The sequence below is a fragment of the Canis lupus genome, chromosome 20 (genome assembly GCF_011100685.1).
Source record: "Canis lupus familiaris isolate Mischka breed German Shepherd chromosome 20, alternate assembly UU_Cfam_GSD_1.0, whole genome shotgun sequence".
Classification (NCBI taxonomy): domain Eukaryota; kingdom Metazoa; phylum Chordata; class Mammalia; order Carnivora; family Canidae; genus Canis; species Canis lupus.
This window is the reverse complement of record NC_049241.1, coordinates 24639983-24653050: the sequence shown is the minus strand read 5'-3', so window position 1 is coordinate 24653050 and position 13068 is coordinate 24639983. Positions and strand designations below refer to the sequence as shown.

The following is a 13068-nucleotide window of genomic DNA, read 5'->3' as shown; positions in this document are numbered from 1 at the left end:
ATGGGATACAGGGAATAAACATTGTGCTAAAATGTCAATGAAAAATAACATTTAATGAAAAGAATATTAAAAACAGTAATAAAAAGCACATCATGCCAAACGGTTCTGAGATATAAACTCAATTTTCCAAAATTGACCCAGAACATAGAATTCTCTGATGTAAGGTAAGAAGGCTTAGCAGTAAAGATAAATTATTTTTACATAAGGGAAATGATTAAAGTAGACAAACTTGTCAAACAGAAGGCTAAGAGATTAACCACTTAAGATCAAAGGTGACTTCTCTAAGACTCTAAAGTTCAAGTAGGAATTTTAAAAAGTGGATTATAGTGGTTCTATATTATCTTTATGGTGACAGATTAATAACAATTAGCAGAATATAACATAATTAGGATCTAAAACTGTTATGTTCCATGTTCTAATCTAGAATTAGAAGGGAAAATGCAATGTGTATTTAAACACCTGTGTATTAGAAATACAGAGTGTATAGTATTGGTACATTCTCAAATAAGAGATGTGGGATAAGGTAATTTCTTTCTGGGGGGTGGAGTAAAATAAATTTATCCTCCTCAACACACATGAGCCAGGGTTTTAACAAAATTCCTTCAGTTTCGTCTGTATACATTTGTATGAAATATTACAAAACTAAGAAGCTAACTAACATCAAGTCAAAACGCTAAAATAGTAATCATTACAAGGATATAATATTCACAATTCAGTACTCTGTCTTTCCACTGACTGCATTAACCACGAAATAGAAACAATTCTCAGGAAAAAAACATAAATGCTAATTTTAAAAGTTTATGAACAGTGGCCCCAGTAGTTAGAAAAAGGGAATGCTGTTGACCACAACACGAGGTCCATTTAAAGTGATAATTTGTAAAGTTAGATTGCATTGAATTAAAGAGTAAGAGAAGCCAGAAGTATATGTATATATTATTTTAATCCTGCATATACTTAATCAATTAATTTCAAGAATCTTCTTCTTAAAAGTAACCAAGTACAAAACAGGCATATTTTTACTGAGACACTAAGTCCCTGAGCTACTTACCATAAATTGAACGAGCTTGGAATATACAAAAAATGTGAAAATGTTTTATCCAAAGACAGTTCAAGAACCTGTGTATTAGGAACACAGCTCCTGACTCCAAGGCATTGGCATATGTGCAATGATTATAAAATAAGTATATTCAGGATGCTGAGTAACCTTTCTCTAGTTACCAATTTTGTTCACTAAGACTACACAAGACACCTGGTTTTAGAAGAAATGCCGAAAAGCTATTATCACATAGGTAGTGCTCCATTTTGGGAAGACATTCTGTTGTACATTATTTTATTACAAATTAACTTGATGAAATTCAATCAGCACAGACTGTGTGGTTCAACAGGTCTTATTTCCAAACCTTTTTAATAAGTGATGTTGTAATACACTTAGCTTTTTGGGCGTTAAAACTTAGGATCTAAAAAGAAGATAATTATTCTAAATGCTACTCGCATATTCCTTTCCATATATTCACTAAAATTAGTCTTGGACTTAGCCCTAAACTTCTACAGCCATTCTCTCTAGTAAGGAGAAAGCAGCAGCCTAAAAATTAGTATTTCAAAAGATAGGAAGTGAAGTAAGTTTGTATGATTATTTATGTTTCTAGTTCATTGTTTCTCTGATTTATTCATTCAACTTCTATTTCTCTTAGTGTTCTTGCATTCACAGTGTTCTTCTGAGCACTTCCTTGGGATTTAGGAAGTGTGCTGGGCTGGAGAATAGAAGAGAGCAATTTCCATCTCTGGTCTCATGGAACTTACAGTCTAATGGGGAAGACAAATAGGAAATAGTATTCACACAAAAATGTACTTCTTCCATGCAGGATGGTGAAATGGAAAGCTCTCAAGCTTTGGAACCAGGCCACTTGAAGTCAGATCCTGCCTAGTGGGGAGCTTGTGACCTGGTATTGGCCTTCTTATTTTTAGCAAAATAAGGATTGTGACATCTACCATAGAGAATTCTTCCTCAGACTAACTGGGATAATGTCTGGGAAAAGCCTGACAGTTAACAGGTATTCAAATCATTCCTCTTTCCTCCCTTATTTGCATTCCTCCTAATTTTCCATTCACTTAATACTGGTAACAAAAATGTGACAATGAAAAGCACTCTTCCTCTACCAAATTTAAGAATTTAATAAAAATATTCACTTCAAAACAAAAGCTAAAATAATTTTCCTAGTTAATGAAAAAGTTATCTATAGTGAGAATAAGTTATATATTCACGTTTGTTATCAAGATCCTGGCCTATTTTCATGGCTCATCCAATTTCCTTAAAAATGAAAGCACATACAGAAAAAAAAAAAAAAAAACCCAAAAACATTTTCATTGCCTTAGGGAAAACGAGATTTTATATTCAAAACAACAAAGCTCACAGAAAGCAAAGAATAAAGTACACACACTCTGCGCTATTTCCTCTTAGGTATAAGAAAACCAAGCTTATGGAATTAAAATTATTTAGGTCTATTCGATCAATATAAATTTGAACATAGCTAATGCAGTTAAGGCAATTATCAGTAGTTTATAAGAATAACAAAATTCTTTTTGCTTACCAGTAAAATAAAATTAAATTTGTGTGGGTAAAATAAAATATTAATCTTCATTGGAAGTTTTCCTACATATTAAAATTTCTCTAGGGTTGTCTTTTAACTCTATTTTTAAGACATGGAGTAGAAGACTTAATCTTGCATGTGCCATTATGAAGAATGATAACCATACTCATTCTTACATCTCTTCAGGTACTGATGGTGCTTTTCTAAACCCTGTAGACTTAAACTCTGAGCGTCTGAATTCATTACATTTCATTTTAATATGACCTTCCTTGGAAGAAGGCTTAGCATTTTGCTTATCATCTAAAATTCTGATGAAAAGAATCCTGCTGCCTTTTCTTCTTGAGATATAATGAAAGAAACAGATGTCATAACTCCACAATTGTAGCACCCTGTTGTAGGAAGGGAATTTTAAAGAAATAACTTAGACCAATTACATTATTATATTAATCTGAGATAACTTTGGAGGTTTAAGGTCCTGTTTCAAGCAGTATCTAAGCCAAGACTGGAGCCCCCTCTATGGTTCAGATGTGGGGTGTCTCTGGCACACACACACGGATGACGAGTGTATGTGTGTGAGAGTCCACAGGCGTGAGTGTACAACCTTGTGTTTACCTATTTCTCCTGTATCCTGAGTTCAAATTAAGCAGTTCAAAATGTCTGCTTTATTGAAAGGTGAGAGGAAGAATTTCACTATTGATCTCAAAATAGTTTTGAATCCAAGTTTTAGGTTTATACATGTCCTGCCAACATTCTGTCATTCTTTTTTAAAACCATTTAAGGGCAGCCTGGGTGGCTCAGCAATTTAGTGCTGCCTTCAGCCCAGGGCGTGATCCTGGAGACCTGAAATCGAGTCCCACGTTGGGCTCCCTGCATGGAGCCTGCTTCTCCCTCTGCCTGTGTCTCTGCTTCTCTCTCTCTGTGTCTTTCATGAATAAATAAATAAAATCTTTAAAAAAACCATTTTACAACAATAATTAAAGGAGCAAATCCCATGAACAATGTGTCATGTACCAAATTTTAACACATTAGAAACCTCTAATATGTAACTGGTCACTGCTAAATTAACTCGCTTTTCTGCAAGCCTTACAATAAAGCTGGGGTCCCAAAGAAAATGTCTTCAAGGACCAAGGAGGTAATGTGGGGGACTGCAGGCAGTAAAGACCATGAGGAACTGGAGTGTGCAGCCTCATCCAATCCAAGCAGCTGAGTGGTATCTGAGGACATACACAGCCAATGTTGACGCATCTTGGTTCTTTCAGGTAAATGAAAGAACTCCTTATCTTTATGAAATAAGAAGATAGAAAAATTAAGCTAAAGATCCAACCAATGACTGGCTTCATTATCACCTGCTCTAGTTAACTTCGTTACTAACCATCAGGCAAAAAAGGCAAGTCAAATGGCAGAGGAATAGCACAGCACTAGAGCCAGAAGGTCCTGTCATGCAGGACTGAATGCATCTTTATCATCTAGGAGTTGCTTGACCACTTGCAACTAAAGTCAAAGGGAGTTCAATCTGCATATGTCAAGCAGAGAAGAACAATCCCACCTCATGGGATTGAATGCAAGTTAAATAAGATAATGCACACAGATATTGTGAATAGTGCCATGCATCCAATAAACCTTTCTTATTGTTACTATCATCATCATTATTATTTTGAGACTGCTTCTTTAGAGCCATACCACATTGAATCAATGCTCTACAATCCCACACAGCAAACAGGTGAACTCATTCTATGTGACAAACAAAACAAAATTAAATTAAAATCCCAAATAAATTCATGTATCTCTTTGTTGTTTAATACAAATGTACCAAATGGTTTTATAAAACAAATTAATGCTTTCAATGTACTTAAAACTGAAAAATTATTGTTGTCATAATTACACAATATGCCCATAAAATAAAATGACAATAGATCTACAGGAAGAAAAATTACAGGATGAGATCCACCCTGACTTAGAAGACTGAGTATCTTTTTTCAGCTGTCATCATTTACGTAGTAATAAGCATCACCTGGCTGAATTCTTGAACCTGCAACTGATGCTGGCCCTATTGGAATCTCTAAAGGCTATCATTTTTAGATGATCTTTTCTGGAGACATTTACACATGATTTTTAATTTTTCTTTAATATAAAATCTTAATAATTTGGGAAGCTTTTCTTCCCCCACTGAAGTACAGATAACCATGTTTCAATAAAGTTGTTCAATAAAATTGTTCCCACTTGTAAGAAGTGACATTTGTTAACATTAGAAGCTCCATAACCCCATTAGAATTTTCTCTTTCAACCAGCTAGTTATGGCTAGGCCAAATCTATTGTGCTGTGGGGTAATTACAAGGCATTACTATATCTCAAGGAGTTTACATGAAGTCAACATAGGAAAATGAGTTGAATGTTCCAAAGATTACTTTTTAAAAAATCTATTATAAATGTTAACTTGTGACTAGAATACTTAATTATAACAGTAAGTTCATTGTGCCACTTCAAAATGATTGAAAAAATGCATTCAAAAGATAAAGATTTACACTGTGGTTTTTAAGGCATGCTTCCTAAATAAATATAAATAGACAATAATAATCATCACAGTGATTTCATAGACATACATCCTTTCCTTCGCAAAGCTCAGAGGTCAAGGAAACAAACCTCCAGAGACTTTAATCTCTAACTCTCTTTCCCTTTCTCTCTCTCTCTCTCTCTCTCTCTCTCACACACACACACACACACACACACACACACCCTCAGAAAACTAAGAGACTCCAGTAAGGGGAAAATGGAAATTTAGGGGCTTTTCTGTATCTGTAAATAGGAACAATGGCTATATTCTCGTCATTTCTCCCAAGGAACAACTGAAGTAGAGAACATCATCTTTTTCCTCAAAATGCTCCCTGAACCTAGGTATCTAAGACTGAAGGCCAAAGTTCAAAAAATGTCTTGGAGCTTTCTGACTTCATTTTTGTCCAACATCATACTTACTGTATAAAAGGATTGATTTCTGAAAAGCCAGATGACAAAAACCACAGGTAAAATTCTATCAAAGCAGCCTGCATTGTATTGTCAAACACCTGACTCTGAAACTGAAATGGATTCCAAGAAGCTCATATCCATCAAATATATCTGAAATCCACCTCGGTTTAGTTTTATTTCTCGATGCACTGGAGTATCAAAACCCATTTTCTGAATGATCGAGATATGGCTACATTTCAAAAGTCATGAAAAACACCTAGAGCTGATGAACCTTTACTCTAACACAAAGAATACACCTTGCAAAAGACAACTAGATTCCTACTGTGCAGAAGAGACACTGTCAGGAAAAAGCATTTGAAGAAATACAGCATTCTTTCTTGATTAAAACTCTCCACAGTGTAGGGATAGAGGGAACATACCTTGATATGATAAAAGCCATATACAAAAAGCTCACAGCAAATATCATTCTCAATGGGGAAAAACTGAGAGCTTTCCCCCTAAGGTCAGGAACATGACAGGGATGCCCACTCTCACCACTGTTGTTCAACATAATACTAGAAGTCCTAGCCTCAGCAATCAGACAACAAAAAGAAATAAAAGGCATTTATATTGGCCAAACAGAAGTCAAATTCTCACTCTTTGCAGTGAGACATGACATGATACTTTATGTGGAAAACCCAAAAGACTCCACCCCAAAATGCTAGAACTCACACAGGAATTTAGCAACATGGCAAGACATAAAATCAATGCACAGAAAGCAGTTGCATTTCCACATACTAACAATGAGACAGAAGAATGAGAAACTAAGGAATTGATCCCACTTACATTTGCATTCAAAACCATAAGACACCTGGCAATAAACCTAACCAAAGAGGTAAAGGACCTGTATTCTAAAAACTACAGAACGCTTCCTCAGAAACTGACACAAAGAAATAGAAAAACAGGGGAATCCCTGGGTGGCTCAGCAGTTTAGCTCCTGCCTTCGGCCCAGGGCATGATCCTGGAGTCCAGGGATCGAGTCCCATGTCTGGCTCCCTACATGGAGCCTGCTTCTCCCTCTGCCTGTGTCTCTGCCTCTCTCTCTCTCTCTGTGTGTCTTTCATGAATAAATAAATAAAATCTTTTAAAAAAATAAATAGAAAAAACATGCCATGCTCATGGATTAGAAGAATAAATATTGTTAAAATGTCTATGCCACCCAGAACAATCTACACATTCAACGCAATCTCTATCAAAATACCATAGGCATTTTTCACATAGCTGGAACAATTAATCTTAAAATTTGTATGGAACCAGAAAAGACCTCAAATAGCCAGAGGAATGTTGAAAAAGAAAACCAAAGCTGATGGCATCACAATACTGGACTTCAAGCTGTATTACAAAGCTGTAATCATCAAGGTAGTATGGTACCGACACAAAAACATACACACAGATCAATGCAACAGAATAGAGAAACCAGAGATGGACCCTCAACTCTATGGTCAACTAATCTTTGACAAAGCAGGAAAGAATATCCAATGGAAAAAGGACAGTCTTTTCAACAATTGGTGTTGGGAAAATTAGCCACATGTAGAAGAATGAAACTGGGCCATTGACCGTTTTCTTACACCATACACAAATATAAACTCAACATGGACGAAAGCCCTAAATGTGAGACAGGAATCCATCAAAATCCTAGAGGAGAACACAGGCAGCAACCTCTTCGACCTCAGACACAGCAAATTCTTTCTAGATACATTTCCAAAGGCAAGGGAAGCGAAAGCAAAAATGAACTTTTAGGACTTCATCAAGATAAAAAGTTTCTGCACAGCAAAGGAAGCAGTCAACAAAATTGAAAGGCAACCTACAGAATGGGAGAAGATATTTGCAAATGACATATCAGATAAAGGGCTAGTGTCCAAGATCTATAAAGAACTTATCGGGTGCCTGGGCGGCTCAGCAGGTTAGGTGTCTGCCTTCAGGTTGAGTCACGATCCTGGGGTCTGGGATCAAGCCTGCCCAGCCAGGAGCCTGCTTCTCCCTTTCCCATTTCCCCTACTTGTGCTTCTCTCTCTGTCAAATAAAGAAATAAAATCCTTTTTTAAAAAAAAAAAAAAAAAGAATGTTTCAAACTCAACACCCCACAAACAAATAATCCCGTCAAGAAATGGGCAGAAGACATAAAAAGATATTTCTCCAAAGAAGATATACAAATGGCCAACAGACACATGAAAAAGTCCTCTATATCACTTGGCATCAGGGAAATACAAATCCAAACCACAACGAGATACTGCCTTACACCAGTCAGAATGGCTAAAATTAGCAAGTCAGGAATCAACACATGTTGGCAAGGACGCAGAGAAAGTGGAACCCTCTTACACATTGGTGGGAATGCAAGCTGGTACAGCCACTCTGGGAAAGAGTATGGAGATTTCTCAAGAAGTTAAAAATAGAGCTACACTATGACCCAGCAATTGCACTACTTGGTATTCACCCCAAAGATACACATGTGAACCAAAGGGGTACCTAAATTCCAATGTTCATAGCAGCAATGTCCACATAGTCAAACTGTGGAAAGAGCCAAGATGACCATCAACAGATGAATGGATAAAGAAGATATTGCACACACACACACACACACACTGAAATATTATATTTCTCAGCCATCAGAAAGGATGAATACTTACCACTTACATTGAGGTGAGTGGAACTGGAGGGTATTATGCTGAGTGGAATAAGTCAATTAGGGAAAGACAATTATCATATGGTTTCACTCATATGTGGAATATAAGAAACAGCACAGAAGATCATAGGGGAAGGGAGGGAAAACTGAATGGGAAGTCATCAGAGAGAGAGAAAAAACCTGAGAGATTCTTAACTATGTGAAACAAACTGAGGGTTGCTGGAGGGGTGGCAGGTGGAGGGATCGGGTAATTGGGTGATGTGATGAGTGCTAGGCGCTTAATGCAACTGATAAATTATTGAACACTACATCTGAAAATAATGATATACTATATGCCGGCTAATTGAATTTAAATTTTAAAAAAGAAAAAGAAAAAAAGAGTAGGAAGCTTAGCTGGGTGAGCCACCCAGGCACCACTCATTAGTACTTTTATTTCTTTATTTTGAAACTGCTTGTTTCAATTTTTGTTCATTTTTCCATTTAGTTATCTGTTATATTCTAACTTATTTATAGAACTATGTAGAACTATTTATTAGGACTAGATCCTAGTCCGTTGTTGATGTATACACATCTTAAACATTTCCTCTATATCTGTGGTATCTTTTCGGTCTTTATAGTGCTGTTTGCTAAATAAATATTTTTATTTAAAAAAAAGGAAGAGAAGACAGTCAGGGACCTTACCTTTAATTTCGACCAACGCTAGGTGGCAGAAGAAAGTCAGCCAGGCGTGCAGGCTCTCCAGACAGCTCTGGCTCGAGCTGCTCTCACCTGTCACCTTCTCCAAGCTTTCAAAGAGAAGCCTTTAGACCAACCCAAGTTCCAAAAGTGGCCTCTGCATTACAGGAAAACTGCTGTGAGCTAAATACAACTCTTTGGAAAGTTCATTGCAGCTTATGTGACTGGTAGGATGAAGCCCGCACTAAAGGGACCTACCTGAACAGCCGTGTTCTCTGGTCTAGCAGATCCGGAGTCACCATGCAATGCAGCTCCAGGTCAATAAGAGACACACGATGGGGGGTCGGGGTGGGGAGGTGCTGGGGACCTCTCTCGAAAGAAAGAGAGAGAGAAAGAGAGAAAGAAAAAAAGAGAAAGAGAGAAAGAGAGAGAGAAAGAAAAGAGAGAAAAAAGAAAGAAAAAGAAAAAACTCCCCCCTCCCTCCCTCCCCCAAAAAAAAGCACCTAAAAGCCCCGAAAGTCCCCCCGCCCCCTCCCTCCCCCCCGCTCCCTCCCTCCCCCTCCCGAACGAAAGAAAGAAAGAAAGAAAGAAAGAAAGAAAGAAAGAAAGAAAGAAAGAAAGAAAAGAAATAAAGCTGAATTATTTTCAGATGCCGAATCTTGAATCTCAGGAGAAAGCTCCCTTCAGGCACACTATGGGCTGAAACTGGTTTCAACTGAAAAGCTTGATTGGAAGGTCCACGTGAGGGCGGCAGGCACAACAGGAGTGTGTTTGCATGCTATTGCTCTTCGGATGGTGTTCACGAAACTGGAAGAAGAGGTTTTTCTAGGAATTATGCTCTGGTAGCTACCCAACTATCATTTTCTTTTCTAAGCCTTATTTTCTTTGTTTCAAAAGGAAGATAATAACTGTACCTATTTAGAGGTTGTGGTGAGGAGTAAATGAGATAGGTGGTCAATGAAAAGTGCTTTGTGTGGTGCTTCGTCAATAAAGTCCTCAGTAAATGTTGCCTATCCATATTACCACCATCAAGCAAGACAGGCAATGGGAAGGGATTTTAAGTCCAAGGACAGCTGTCATTATCACTATCATCGTTATGGCTCTCCTTATGCCCTCTATGCTTCATCCAAACCAGGTGATTTGGTATTACTGCAGGTGCACGGCAAAATTTCCCTCCTCTCTAGTACCTACAGCATGATCTTCCAGCTTTTGCTCTGGAATCACATAAAGGTTAGTCTGAAATCTGCCTTTGCCATTAATCAGCCATATAACTTTGGGCAACTGATCTCATCTACCGGAGCCTCAGTTTCCCCACCAGAAAAATAAGGATAGTAATCAGACTTTTCCTCCATAGGTTATCAATAAGAATGAGATGCCATAATGTCAGGTGCAGAGTGAGAATTCACCAGATGTTAGCTCTTTTAGCAGTATTAGTATTCCTATTCACTGGGCTTGGCATAGTCTCCCATATAAAACTTAGTTTCTTTAAGGCTCAATTTTTTAAAAAGATTTTATTTATTTATTCATGAGAGACACACAGAGAGAGAGAGAGAGAGAGAGAGAGAGAGAGGCAGAGACATAGGCAGAGAGAGAAGCAGGCTCCACGCAGGGAGCCTGATGTGGGACTCGATCCTAGGACTCCAGGACCATGCCATGGACAGAAGGCAGGCACCAAACCTCTGAGCCATCCAGGGATCCCCAAGGCTCAATTTTTAAATCCTCCTCTATTCCTCTACATATTCTCTCATGTAACATATATTCTGTGTCTCTTTCATACTCTGGGGATTTAAGTAATGAATAGACTTGGCTCCTGATATCAAGGATCTTCTAGCAAAGAAGAGAAAATAAGTCAGGTGTATAATGTTCTTCGTGCAATGAAGAACGTCAAGTGGTCAAAGAAGCCTTTATTTTAAAGATGGTGTTAATTTCACCTAGGAAGACTCTGGGAAAAGAGACTATGTGCACCATCATGATTAGAAACATGGAGTTTTGTGTTACCGTGATCTGGGTTCAGTCTCAGCTTTGCCATTTGTTAGCTAGATAACTTTGGTTATGTTTTAATATTGTCACAGAGCTTCAGTTTATTCTTCTGTAAAACAGATAGTTGCAGAGCCTATATAATCGAAGGTAAATGAAAGTTCTACATAGAAATCCACTTACAATGCTACAGAAATTTCAATAAAGGTTAGTTCGTATTAGCAGTACTAGTATCAGCATAGGTAATACCATCATCAAGCCTTATTGATGGGGATGCTAAATGTGGTGTTTTAATTAGGAGTAGGATTTGAATATAAGGCTGGGGAACAGGTGAGGAGGAAAGAAGAAAAAGTCGGAAGAGAGAGAAGGGGAAGTTTTGAGGAACCAGAGAGTGCTTCAGTTTGGCCTCATTAAGCACTGAATGTGTACTTAGGGTAACCATCTGTCCTGGTTTGCCCAGGGCTGATGGATTCTCCAGGAAAGCAGTACTTTGAATACTAAAACTAGGTAAGTTCTGGGAAAATCAGGGTGAGTTTATCACCCTACACTTAAAGGACTATCGCCCAGCAAACAAGGATCTTGACCATGTCAAGGGGTTTAGGCTATATTTGTAGAAAATAGGGAGCTCTCGAAAGTTCTTGAGGAAGGGACTAACTGATCAATAGTCTATTTCAGGTAGTTTACAGATGGAAGGTTTTACCTTTCTTTTCTGCCAAATCAGTTTGCTCCTTCCTACTCTTCTCACAGGCATTTACTTGTCTGTCCTCTAGCATTTATCACATGTTAGCTGTGTTACAGATTTGTGCCTGTCCTCATAGTCTTACAATGTAACTTTTTTGCTATCAGGATTGGGTCTTTACTATTTTCTCTTCATGCTATCTTATACATAATATAAGCTCAATATGTATCTAATTAAGTTGATTAAAACCTATGGTTCTTTGCAATACAATATCTACTGACATTTACTGTTTGTCTCAGTTCACAAATGGAACATCAGTTTTCTGTGCACCTAGTGATTATTCTTTAGGGGGTACGTAAAGTCAATCTATTAAAATACTGATTGGCAAATATACACACAAAATATTTTTCTGAAACATGTACGGGAGTATTCTCCCCCTATCCATTAAAATTTTAAATTGAAGACATTTTTCTTATTCATTTCCTCAACCATCAAGTATAGCTTAATAGAGCTCTGTGTTTGTTCCTATTCTAGAACCCAAGATACAGGTAAAAAAAAAAAAAAAATTTGAGATCCCTCACCTTATTTGGTGGCCAGTTGCCTGGAAGGTAGAGCACCAGGTAGAGTTTCCATGCAAAGTTCAAATTGGCTCAAGGTCATTTTTATTTTATTTTATTTTTTTATTTTTTTTTTCAAGGTCATTTTTAAATGCGTAACTACCCCCATCGAAAGGTATGTTTTAGGTACTATCAAATCAACAAATCAAGTAAAAGGCATTTATTTTCTATGCATAAGTGACTTTGGAAAAAATCAAGATATATTAGCCAATGAGAAAACATAGCATGGTAGGATCAGAAGACATGGGTTCAAATCTCAGCTTTGCATCTCACATACTTACTCTAACAAAATATTAACCACTTTTGTTCTCAGTTTCTTTATAGCCAAAATGGGAATAAAACATACAGTTATTATAAGAATAAAATGAGATAATATATGTGAGGCACTTAGCATAATGAACACATTTTATGCAAGGAATATGTTCCTGAAGCCCTCAGATAGTAGAAGACTGATCCAGGCAAAGGATGGAGTATGTTTATTGGCTAAACAGGGACTTCTTTGTATTCAGTTCATTCATTAATTGATTCATACATTTATTCACACAGTTTATAACTATTTGCAGACCAATCTTTGAAATTATGTGATTCTTGACAAATTTTGGGTTCCTGAGTTGGGTTGGGTTCCTGGGAGGCAGATTCTGAATAGAGAAGTTTATTAAGGAATGATATTGGGAATCAATACCTACAGGGGAAGGGTAGGGTGGAGTCCTAACAAAGGACCCAGTCAACCCCACAGGATGCTCTTTTAGGACATCCAATGTTAGGGCTTTTCTATTCCTGTTTTAACTGGTCCTTGGAGGGAAGTCCTTTGACCTTAACCGGAGACAGCTCTCTTTAGATGAGGCAATCTCCCAAGAGGCACTGACTTGAGGCCTGTCTGCCCATTTCACTGGTAGAAAGTGGGTGAAT

General features: G+C 37.4%; 1 long non-coding RNA gene across 1 annotated transcript in view; it reads right to left on the bottom strand.

The window, feature by feature from the left end:
* Nucleotides 1-9287, bottom strand: part of LOC102157163 — a 32829-nt gene extending 23542 nt beyond the window's left edge. The window contains exons 1-2 of the long non-coding RNA XR_005374430.1: nucleotides 9145-9287; nucleotides 8893-9043 (exon numbers count right to left, since the gene is read on the bottom strand). This is a non-coding gene — a long non-coding RNA (uncharacterized LOC102157163). The remainder of the gene's footprint in view (nucleotides 1-8892; nucleotides 9044-9144) is intronic.
* Nucleotides 9288-13068: the final 3781 nt, after the last annotated feature.